At 40.9% G+C, this 12,541-nt stretch overlaps 1 long non-coding RNA gene across 1 annotated transcript; it reads left to right on the top strand.

Annotated features, from left to right (window-relative positions):
• The first annotated feature begins 2,358 nt into the window (after window positions 1-2,358).
• On the top strand, window positions 2,359-12,272 carry LOC139828495 (uncharacterized). Its single transcript, XR_011740172.1, has 4 exons — window positions 2,359-2,495; window positions 3,091-3,197; window positions 11,589-11,722; window positions 12,192-12,272. It is a non-coding gene; the product is annotated as an uncharacterized lncRNA (long non-coding RNA).
• Window positions 12,273-12,541: the final 269 nt, after the last annotated feature.

Genomic DNA, 12,541 nt, shown 5'->3' with positions numbered 1-12,541 from the left:
CCCCACCTCCTGGACCCCTCAGCCATCAGGAGAGCCATGGCAAGGAGTCAGTTGTGTGTATTGGGAGGAATTTCTGCTGATCCTGTGCTGGGCAAAGCAAGAGGAATTCCCTGTGAGTGGAGAAATATCCTCAAGGTCAGGATGTGTCCCAGCTCCTCGGGGAGAGTGATTCCAGAGGGGTGTTTAAGTGTTTGGTTTTCAGGAAGATTAGCTGTGCCTTTCATTTGTCCTTTGAAGATTATTTTTGCTCTGTAAAAGGGTTTTTAAAATGGCAAACCAGTGCACAGGCACATACAAAAAAGAAGAAAACACAAGGTTATGGGAAGAAGCTGAGATTCTATCTGTTTTATTGAATGATCCTGGAATACAGCAACAAAGGGACAGTCACATGCTTAATCATCTCACTCTTACATGTGGAAATGATGCTTGACAATGGAGTGCACTGATATGAATGTAAGAGTTGGGGAAAGGGAAAAAAAAAACAACTAAGGAACAAAATAAGCATAAAATGTAAACAAAAATCTGCTAGGAGTATTTGTAGTGACAGATGCTTTGGTAGATAGGGCAAAAAATATATTCCTTTCTCCTAAAGGGAAATAGGTGGAAGTCCACCAAATAAACTTTGTCCTAGCATATTTTATTTTTGCATGGGGGGAAAGGAAAAGATCTTTTTTGATGTGGGCTTTTTTTTTTCTTCTGCTGTTTTTTCCCTTTCTGTCATACAAAAAAAAAAAGATTATGGAAGATAAGCCAGGCAAAAGAAAAAAAAAAAGGAGGGGTGCAAGGTTACTCTGAGTATCAGAGAGGGGGCTAATTGTCAAGGTTATATCTCCAAAGATGATTGATGTGAGGCTGGGTTTTTCTGTCAGCCTGTCACAAAGCAGGAATGTTTAATGTTCTCATTATTGGTTACGCTGTTGTGTATATTTCTCTGTCAGCACTGCGGACCCATCTGAACTGCCAAGGCACTTCAAAGCCCTGCAGGTCATTTATCATCCTCCTGACGCTGCGAATGTTCAGCCTCAGCTGAGTGCCAGGGATTTGTTATGACTTGAGAGCCAGCTGACAGACAGGTCTGCTGCAAAAAGGATTCCTTTTTGTCACACTGCGAAAACATCAATGTTCCTATAATGGCCTACAACTGTCAAAGGGGACTGCCACCTGACAGTTGTGTGGTCTCACTAATTTGCAGCCCGGTGACTTGTTTCCTTGAGTTTAGATGCAGTTACGGTGTCACATGCAAACAGGTCACCATCTGTCGTCCTATGCCAGGGGGCACATGGTAGGGGGTGTGGAGAGAGAGTGAGAGAGAGAGAGGGAAAAGATGAAGTGGCAAACTGGGGGTGGGGGATATGCAAGGGGAAAATAAAAACAGCTATGCAAATCAAAGCTGTGTCTTTATTTCAGATTCCCTTTTCCTGAATGTTTCTAGCCCAGCATAGTGTGAATCCCAGAAAGTTGTGATGAAAATTGAGGATGGGAAAGAAAGGACCTTGCAAACAGCCAGTGCTAGTGAGAGAGAGGGGGAGAGAGAGAGAGAGAGAGAAATATCAGGGCTTTGTTTCCTTTCCCAGGCCATGACATGATTAATCGTTTTCTTCTGATCTAATTTTGGAACATGAAAAACAGCACATTTGTCTTGAAGAAAAATGATGTGCCGTACTGCGCAGATGGAAATTTCGAGCAATGAAAAAGATTAAAGTGAAATTCCACTCCTTAGACCTAATCATGAGTTGTAGATTATTCTGTCGTTCTAACCAGATGGTAGGCTTGATTCCACAACCCCCTTCTTATATTAATGAATACTAGACTGTTATATTTGACTTAGGTAAGTGAAATGTCTATCAAGCCTAATGGACTGCCAGCCAGCATAACACATGTTGTACCACTGAGGGTCCTTGCTGCATTTTTCATGTTTTATACTAATGTAGAACATTTTGTTTCCTACTGTTTTCCATCATTGTCACTGTTTGCTAAATATTTTCACATGTTGGGGGAAAAAAGTAAAAAAACTTGTGTCCAGAGCTAATTTCCTCACGTTGGTTGCAGCTATAATTCTACAAGTAAAACAGTCACCCGAAGCAATGCATACAAGAACTCAATAGTAACTTGATTAAGTTCCCAGTCAACAAGACTGCACTAGGCTGTATGTTAACAAACCTAATTATAGGCAGCATGGTGATAAATTGTGCAGGGTGCGTGTAGCACATCTCTGAGGTCAGGTCTAGAAAAGAAGTTTTGCCCCAGGGGACAGGGATGGTGTGTCATTTCTAAATAAAGTAAACACAGGTTCACTGATGTTTCCCATTGGGTTGCCTTCCGCTTTCTGACAACCGTTTTTCCAGCAGGGGTGTCCCAAGAGATCCTCACAAGAACGGAAGAGCAGAGAAGCAGAAGAATGAGAGGCTGGGGGATTCTCTTTAACCTTTCCAACTGTGTGCAGTCCTGTGACCACCACATAATTTCTACCAAGCCTGGACTTGTCAGAATCATGGGTACCGGTAGTCGTGTTAGGATGAATGTTACCCCTTGTGCCCAGTGTTATCATTTTCAGCATTTAGCCGAACAAAATAACACTTGTTGTTTGTGCTGAATGTGAAAGCGGGGTGGAATCTTCTCCTGTTATGTTAAGTAAAATTAAAAATCTCTAGTTTCTCCTGTCAAAAAGCAACAGTTGGGGCTTTATTGCACCCAGCACATGCACAAGTGCCTGCCCTCTGGTCTGTTGGAGGGCATGCCACCAGGTAGAGAAAGTATGCATGCACAGAGCTAATTTTAGGTGTGGAAAGAATCAACAGGATGCACGGATCAAGTTACTCTCTGCCTAGGAGAGAACAAGTCCAGAAACTTGAGTAAGCAGGCAAGAGTTGTCCAAGTTCAGACTTACTAAAGTGTGATAGGCACAGTAAACTTATAAATGTTCATTTAGGCTGAACAAATCCTGGTAAAACAAGGCACCAAAGTACACCTCCTAATCGAGTAACTAGGATATTTGCATTTGATATTTGCTTTTTGATAATGGAATGAATTTAAAGCTTACATTGTGGCTTTAGTGATTTTGTTCTTGGTTTCTTTAAACTGTTTCTTAAGGTTAAAATCCTGAACTCCAAAAGGCATGTCTTCGTTGGTGAAACTACCATTGATGTTAACTGTCGAATAAAGGACTTCTGGATTGCATCATAGAATGGCCTTCCAATGTGAGTACCCTGCACTTTGGACCCTCTTTGATGATGATTTCCCATTTTTCTCATATGTGTAACAATTTTTGAAAGGATAAGGTTAGGAAGTCCTAAGCAGAATGCCTGTGTCATGCTCATTGTATCTTGCCCAAACTAAAAGCAAACAAATTGGAAGGCTTAAATTAGTATGCCTCAAAACGTTTTTCTTTGTAATTAATTTTAATTACAAAAAATATTTTTTCTATTTGCAGATCTGTCCAAGAACACAAACTAAAATAGCAAATGCTTTCACCACATTTCTGTTATGGTTGGATTTAGATTCTGTCTTAGCCCTCCTTAAAGCTTGCTCTCAAGGGATTGAACATTTTTGTTGATGAGAATTCCTATGCAAGAAGTTGTTTGGCATTTTTCTTTCAAATCGTTTAGGAGAAAACTCCCACTTAGCCTGCATTTACTGAGAGCAGTATAGAGGAGTAAGTTATCCCTTTAAAATGATCTCTGCAGATTACCAGCCTGTGTAGCTCATATCCTCTGGGGAAAACTGGCTTTTTGCAGTGTTTCTTCTCTTCTGCACAAGGCGTGTGGAGCTGAGTTGGCAGTGAAGGGAAAGTAATTTGTTCCTGACAAGGGCCAGTAGCAGACTATTTCTTCACTGGAAGAAAGTGACAATCAAGCAGGAAATTGCAGCTGCAGCTCCTTATTTGAACTGATCCTTCTTAGGAGCTGGTAGACATATCTTAACTTAGCCTTTAGCTTGTTTGCCTCAGTCTCACGGTTTTGCTTTCCGTGAAATGTCAAGGACCTTGAATTCCTGCAGTGTTTACAGTTTGGCCTGCAGAATTCATGGCCTGCTCAGAGTGTCTCAGCTTTACAATTTTATTGTGAAAGTAACACAGGAAAGGCAAGAATTACTCTTCTGTGCTGGTATTTCCCCAGAATGATTGCAGCTAGTGGAGAGGACTTTGACCTGCTAAGAAAGAGAGTAGCACAACTGAAAGGGAGAAAATAGTGTTTTGTTGTTGAATTCTTATTAAGCCAACTTGTTTCCAAACACAGGGATGGATGGATGTGCTATAGCTATATGTAAGCCTCAGAAAGCATTTGTATTCCTGGGAGAGTGTATTTCGGCCTTTTTGTTCTGCAGTGGGTTACCACCCTGCTGTAATTTTGACCAATGGTAAGTGGTGGAAGCAGGAAATGAAAGTCCACTGTTTGTGCTCAGTAACATTGCCCAGGAGGGCAGGGACCCCAACCCGATGGAACACTTTACAGGTTTGAAAGGTTACGTACAGCAGGGTCAGCAAGATGTTTGCTGGTTTCCACGTGTGCAAATTTCTCATGAGTGCTCACAGATGGGTTCTTGTACTCATATTTCAAATCAGTATGTCCATGTAGTCTTCACAGCTCTGAATCAACCTGGTGTTGCCTTTCTGAAAACAAGACTCCATGGCTTCTAGCATTTCTTATAAGAGAATCACTTACTCGCATGGTGGATGCGCTTCTAAATTTCTAGGCCATCCAAAGGTGGCTTTTGCACCCAACCTCTACACACCCTACCCTTCTTGGTTGAACAATCTTCTTCTGAGAAAATGATCCTGTTAGTCCTTTTGATCCAAGGCTCAGATCATTGGGTGCTAAAGCTATTCCCCCTGGGCAAAGTGGCTCCTCCGGTGGGACTGGGAGCATGCAAGGAAGGAACACGTCCTGTCTCATCTGAACTGCAAAACCATTGCTTACAATAGTTCTCATGAGAGGGATGACAAGTCTCTTTTTTTTTTTTTTTCTCCCAAGAGTGCTTATTTCCATTTTATGCATATTCCCAACTTCCCAGCCTCTATGCAGTCTTCTCACTTTTGTACCCTGTAACTTTCAGCAGTTTGTTTCTTTCCTTTCAGATGTGCTCAAGGCACAGCAAAAGTTGATACAATCTAATACAAACTTCCCTGTTTGCTGTGTCATAAAATGTAGCGTCTGGTGTGTTCATTCCCCTCCTGTCATCAAGTGCCAGCTTCAACAGTGCTTAGTACCTCCAGGTTCTTCCTGCTGTCATTTTCACTTCCCCCCAAGGACTAAACATTTAAAAACTGAGAAATCCTAACTGATGTCCCAAGTAACACTTGAACCATGCTGATCGTGGGTAAACAATTCCCAGAGTGTTACCATTCCTGATGTTGAAAGAGCAGATCATTGAAAGAAAAGAATGTGCATACAAATTCTCTGTATTCAGGCAGCCAGCTAATTTCTATATATTGAAAGATTCCTTTGGAAGCCATTAATTCTGCTTATGTTTAAACTGACACACAAGCTAATAAACCTTCTATTTACTCATGAAAGACCTAGACCCAATTTTTACTAGAAGATAATAGTTTAAAGCTTAATTTAGGGACAGGAACAAAAAAAAAAAAAAAAGAAAAATGGAAACTTGGATGTTTTTTGGTCTATGTATATATTTAAATTTTCCTTCATTAAACTGCTTTTTGAAGTTTACCCAGCAGACAAGTAAGGCGAAATACTACCCATCACGCTTTGGGCAGAACTTTTTTTGCCCCAGCACATGCCCATGTGGGAGGTGGTATCAGGCACTGAAGAAACACCTGATCTTTTTCTGGCCAGAAGTCAGCCTTTCAACATAAGAGTGAGTGTACATTTTATTGAAAGGTAAAACCTAGGTCTTCAGTAAGCAACAGCATTTATTGCCTAAATAGGGCCTTAGACTTCCATCTCCTTCCAAAGTATAGGTTGGCTTGTGTCAGGGCCCTGATTTGCCTTAAGGGCTTTGGTGAGGCTCATCTGGGACACCCACTCACAACCCTTATCTGCACATTCAGCAGTCCCATTTGAGCTCAGCTTTGGGCACCGAGCTGTCCCCTGAGCCAGGTTATAGGTGTTCCTGAGCCACCCATTTGCTACTCTGGCTTGCTGACTGGTTTTCCTGGGTGGACTCCAGGCCTGCCCTGCAAGGTAGCTTTTTTTCCTGCCCTGTGTTCTGAGTGAAGCTCAGACCTGTGTCGCAGATTCATTTCCAACCTCCTTTCCTGGCTGGGCTTCCTGGGAGGATCCTACACTTGACTGTTTATCTCACCTTGTCTGTGACTGTCGATAGACACCATCACAACCACCAGCCTAGTCCTGTTCAGACAACGTGAGGCACTCGGGTTATCGCCGTCTCCCAGGTTGTTCTTCCCTTGGAGAAGCACTGGTCTTGCTGCTCCGTGATGAGTGGTGTTTTTTTAGGATTCAAGATCAGTAAGTGTGCCATGAAGCAGTAGAGCTCCCAGCCAGCCTTCCTTTAGACAGGGTCTGGCCCTTCTGTGTCCCCATCCCATGTTCCCTGCTCAAGAACAGGGTTTGCTTGAACATCTCACTGCTACACGTGATACTACTCTGCTCATGATTCTTGCAAGAAGTTGAAGACATCTTCTCAGGCCCATGAGCATGGGTTTTCAATGGGCTGGGGACAAGTCCATTACTGAGTCTGCTTGGTTTTGCACCTGTATAAGCAGTTCCTGCTTCAACACGTAATGGTTTTGTTTTATTTAGGCACAGAACTCTTTAACCTGCTGTGTGATTTTGTGCAGGTTCAAAATGGCCTCCCTATTCCCATTTGTTAGTGGAAGTGTTTCCCTGATGCAGTACCAAAGGTATATGGAATTTGAAATGTTCTTCTAGATGAGATGCTGTGTTCTGTAATCCTCAAGAAGAACATAATTTCTTTAGAGATATATATGTAAATACACTGGTATCTGGAAAAAACCTCAGTATTTCTAAATAAACAGTTGAACATTTACCCTGTATCCTAGTTTCTGTTGTTGCTATTATTGTTTTTTTAAAGCATATTCTCACAGTAAATTCATACCAACTTAATCAGAAAATTTGACAGAAGAGTACTTGATGAAAGACTTCAGCATTATTGGTAACTAGCTAACGAAAGTTGACAATAGTAGATAACTGTGGTGAAACACAGACATTTCCTTAGTTCTGCCTTTTTTTCTTTCTGGGGTATTGGTTCTGAGAGGACTTATTAGCCAATGATTTTATCACATTGCTAAAATTAATTGCCCAGGTTGATGTAAAAGTAACCACAGAATTTTACTTTTGTGGAGAACAGTAGCCTCTGGAAGTAAGGAAATCTTTCTCCCTCCTATTCTGTGACATGAATGTTAATAAACTCTAACCAAGGTTGGTGTCAGGGGCAAAGAAATATAGGTCAGAACTGTGAATTATATGATCAACTATAGAATTTAAACAGTAATTTCTCATTAATCTCAATGACAATCATTTAGCTAAATCCCCATATCCTTCCAAAAATATGCTAGTGTTCTGCTACTAATTTTGTCGCATTTGTACATAGTGACAGATTCTTTAAAACTACTTTTATAAATGAACAAAACCCCAAAGTGCTATACTGATGAATTCCAGTAAAAACTTAGAAGACAACTTGATTAGATTTCCTGTTGTAGAAGTACTTTATCAAACAAAATACAGGTTTTGAAATGCAACACCTCAAAAGAAATACAGTAGGCTGAAAATTCCTATAATGAGAAATCCATGAGCCTAAACGTTTGGCATTTCTGATTTGCTCACTTCCTCAGGTTAATGTTTCTTCAACGTGTTTCCTATTCTTTTTCTCTTTCTTTTTTTTTTTTTTTTTCAGCTGAGTTGGTAGTTATACTTTCAAAGGTGATGATTTGCAAATGATGATTTCCAGCCTACTGTATTCTGCGTATGGCAGAATGTCCATCAAGATGCCTGTAGGTGACATTAGTAGTGCAATCATTCAAAGTGCAGCCTGACAGCATTTCAATCAATTCACTTTTCAACACTAGACATCAAATATACATTGCTAACCCAGCACCTGCTCTACTTGTAGCGTGACATCAAATAAGTTAGCCTCGGGTCCTAAGACAGAGGCTGTCTCTTGAATTGCTACATTAAGAAGTGACTTTGGCAATGATACTCTTGGAGATTAACACTCCACCAAAACTGGCTCTCAAGCTACAATACAGTCTAATCCCTTTACTCCTTGTGTTTCTCTCTCTCAGCACAGCCCACAGGAGCTCTGTGTCTGCTAGGTGAGTCAGCCACAGCATCCAGCTCTTAACCTCGTACTGTAGAGATTCGCATTCACAGCAAAGGTGTGACCAAAATGGCAAACTTCAGTTTATGAAAATTTGCCCCAGGTCTGAGCTCCTTGGGATCAGCTTCTTCCCTTTGGAAACAGCTACATTGTGGTACCCTCAGAGGTATCTTGTGGGGGGCAAGCTTTGCAACTCTTCATGCTGTCTTGGTGGGTGTATCAAGACCTGCCTTATTAAAAGAGCAGGGGAAGCACTAGGATAATATCCAGCTCTTGTCCCACTGCTCTTGAAATGGAGACGTCTAGCCACTGCCATCCTAGGATTTTTTTGTCTTTTGCTGAGGATTAAGAACAGGTCACTTAATGGTGCCCTTGTAAGTTCTCATTTCGCTTTTGTACTTTGGGCTGAAGTAAGATCTACTCTTTGACCCACAACAACCTACACTTTCTGCTGGATCTGAGTCAGATCCATAATTCTCTTTAAATGAGAGGACAACTAGCTATCATTAAACACCATGGAGGTGCCTGAGAAAGCAGGCAGGCACTGCATGTGCTCTGGATTTCAAGCTCAGAGAAATAAAGAAGGTATGTCAACACTTATAAACCTTAGAAGGGTGGTGTGAATCCTACTCTTTTTCTGTTTGCTATAAGGCTTTGGTGCTGATGGCATAACTCAGAAGGATGAAAAGCTGAGAGATCAATCAGATGAAACCGTACTGGAGAGGCATTGTCAGCTGGTTGTAACAGTGGTGTACTTAAGGGCATGCAGACCACTGTGCAGCACAGGTGCAGTTTGAGTTTTCTGAGGGGACCCTGGGAGACAGAAGTTTTCATGTGGCGTATTTACCACAGACCTCATTACCACCCCTGCTAGTGCTGTAGAAGATGTGATCTTTATGCCACCCGGACAACACCTGGGTCAGTCCTGAGTCAATTCCATGCATGAGGCAGGATGCTACTGATCACATTAGAATGCTGATCCTACAGTTGCCCTGTGTAAGAAACAAGAATCCCCAACATCTTCCACACAGCATGAGCAGTGAAATGGTTAACAGCTCATCTCACCATTAGCTTTGAGGTTTGTGTCCCCTCACCCTGCAGGAACCACCAGCAGTGACATTCTAGGAGCTCCAGAGATGGCACTGCTTGTTGCTGGCGCTCTTGCTGAGAGAAGTTCCACGTGAGGAATGCAAGTGCAGTGGGAGATACACATCCCATGTGACACTGAAGAGTTCCATGTGGGGCCCAATAACCTTCACAGAAAAATCAAACAGCTGGGTAGCAAAAGCTGTTGGAAATATTTTCAGTCTTATCAGAGTTAATGGAGGAAGAGGAATGCTGTCTCAGAAGATGATGCAGTAGAAGCAGTACATGGACAGATCTCAAGAAATGTAGGAAAGTGTATAGAAGTGGAAGAGATTATTCAGAGCTGCTTACCTCAGTGTCTTTGGGATGGAGGGATCTTTTTCTCTTTGAGGAGGAATTGAAAGTCCTCTGGTGGAAATGTTGGGCTCTGGAGATAAACAGACTGGATTGTGGTAAATCCCAGGTTAGGGGAAGGTCCCTGCAGGCCTGCTCAGTCTGCTCTGTGGGACATTCATCTGGCTGGTGTGCTGTCAACATGCAGTCTCACAGATGGTAACAGGGCTCGCAAGCCAGCCGGAGTGCTTGCTGGGGACACAGATGTGTTCTGAGGATTGCTTTGGTATTTATGTGAAGTGACTGCTTTTTATTAAGAAGTGTTGAAACTAATAATACATATTATAAATTATTTTAGTGTATTAAATTGTTGACATAACACAAACACAAATATTTCTTAGGAAAGTGAATAAGCATATAAAGCTACGTTACTTTGTAAATGAAGTCATTAGTATTTATTACAGGAAATTACAATTATTTATTAAGCATTATGATGGCTTGCTTGGAGAATGGATATATTATTTTCACTATTATTAATAATTTTAATTACCAACTTTAAGTACTGGTGATTTCCCCCACACATCCCAGGGCACTAATTTTTAAACAGCATCTGAAATACACAGTGTTTTTGTTTTGCGTAGCTTTGTAGCACACAAAAATATTTGAAAATAAAGGTAATTTCCTAGTTGCTAAGTGGAAGCGGAAGCTCTGGGTGTCCCTTAATCAGAGGTGACCTGGCTTGGTATAGCTGGTTTATGTTGTGCAAGAAGAAATGTATTTCTCCAAACTTTTTTGTGTTATAAGCAAGGTGCCAACAAGCCAGGTTTTCTCTGCTACAGATTTTTATGTTTCTGCCATCAAACAGGATTTTTATATGCTCAAAAGTCTGCTGTCCTTACACATACTGTATTAAATTGGTCTAACAAAACATATTGCCTAAAAATGTGTGTAGATTATGATGGACCTATGATTATCTCTGATGCTACTCTGGTTGCCCCTACTATGATCTTGTAGATTTCCAATAATAAGCCCTATTACACAATATTCAGACAAACAGTTTTCAGATATCTTTATTTGTCAAGCAGATGCATAACCTGAATGTGTTTTTTGGCTTCTCACCACAGGTCTTCACATGCCCCTATCAGCACTCTAGTTCTCTTCCCACATGCGTTCCTCTAGCAGCTCTATGCTCTGTTCTCTTAGGTTGCTTCTTCTGACTTCATAGCAACCTGACTGATGTGCTGTGGGACACAAAAACTGTCATGTAGAGATAAGCATTTTTAATTCTCAATTACCACAATTAACTTCACACCCAGTATCTTGATAGAAATGGGACTTCCTGGCCAACTGTATCTCTGACCACCCCACCCTGTCCTATGGCGCTGCAGCCTCCCCTGAACTCCATTTGTCCTTGCAGTCTCCCACAGGCCCTCTGCTGAGGGAGCAATGTCAGGCAGGATCTGTTGCCATCCTCTGGTGCCCAGGCAATTAGCATACAACCCATAGTCAAAGTGAGTGAAGGTGCTAATGGGAACACCTGAATTGATTTGGTGGTGATATTCAGCTGTTGAACCAGTCACCAGACTGTCGATTTACCAGAGTATTTTGCTTAATACTGAGCAGTAAAGGCATTGTCTGTGCATACTAGGGTTGCTTTATGGTACCTTGTAAACTGCTTGATGTTAGAGCACAGCAGAGTTATTCTAGTTTTACTAGAAGTGGGATTTAAAAATATATGTAATTAATTTTTTTATACATTCTTTTGTGAGTTGCCAAATAACTTCAGTGCTACTAAATGAATAGATTGTGGATGTTGTGAATAGGTTGGTTGTCTGGAGGGGGGTGAAGAGAGGGACCTTGTAGTAGAGCTCTTTTTATCTTCCTTTTTTTTTTTTTTAATACTTCCAACACAGAGAAATGAATGAATTCTTCGTGAAAGTTGCTGGTTGGACAACTCCTGTCTGTCTTTGCAAGTCCTGAAAGAACAGCAATGGATTCTCCTGCCTTGCTTCACCTCCTAGTTTGATGCTTTGTGCCTGTGTCACACGTAAGGAGCACTGTTTGATCATTACTTTTCTGTTGAGACTCTCCAAGCTAAGTGTTTGCTTCATAGTGTTGGGTTTTTTTCCTCCTTTGTTTTTTTCTCATTAGGAGTGATTACTCATTGAGTAGGTATGACTAGGTCAGCTGATACATATCAAAGGCATTACTAGCTTGTATTAGCAGTAAGTGTGCAATTTTACTAATGTTACCTGAACAATCATTTCACATTGAAGTATTTTCTAAGAAGGAATATGTAAAAAGTTGCCTGGAATTTGCTATATACGGTTATTTGATGAATATACTTTGATTCAACAGAACTGTTATTTTATGAAATTAGTTATTGTCATTCTTTTAGTTCTGATGTATTTACAGTAATGTTTTCTATCTAGCAGGGCTTGATTGAGATGGGATCCTTTGCCTTCCATTGTAACAATTAAATGTTTATTTTGAATTTTTTTCCACATTTTAAACAGCAATTTCTTGTTGCAAAGCACTTTGATATGCTCTGCTCAGATGGAAAACATTATGGAAGAATTCTATTGTTGTCAGAATTGAGTGAATTCTGAAAAACGTAAGTAATAATTCAAATTCAGAAATAATTTCACTTAAACTGGATTTGTGCTTTTGTTGCTCAATGCAGTAGTATTTGAAAGACTTTGTCAGAAACTGGAACCCTGCTGTGCTAGAAGCTGTATTGACATTGGACAAAACGGTAGCCACTGCTCTGAAGTGCTTTCAGTTTTCTCACAAACATTTAAGCAATTAAGTTGGAGGTTCACTTTGTTTGCTTGTTTGGGTGCTTGCTCTGCTTTTTTTTGTTTGC

The sequence above is a fragment of the Patagioenas fasciata genome, chromosome 8 (assembly GCF_037038585.1).
Source record: "Patagioenas fasciata isolate bPatFas1 chromosome 8, bPatFas1.hap1, whole genome shotgun sequence".
NCBI classification, from domain to species: Eukaryota; Metazoa; Chordata; class Aves; order Columbiformes; family Columbidae; genus Patagioenas; species Patagioenas fasciata.
Note: the sequence above shows the minus strand (reverse complement) of the source record. Positions and strands in the feature narration are given on the sequence as shown.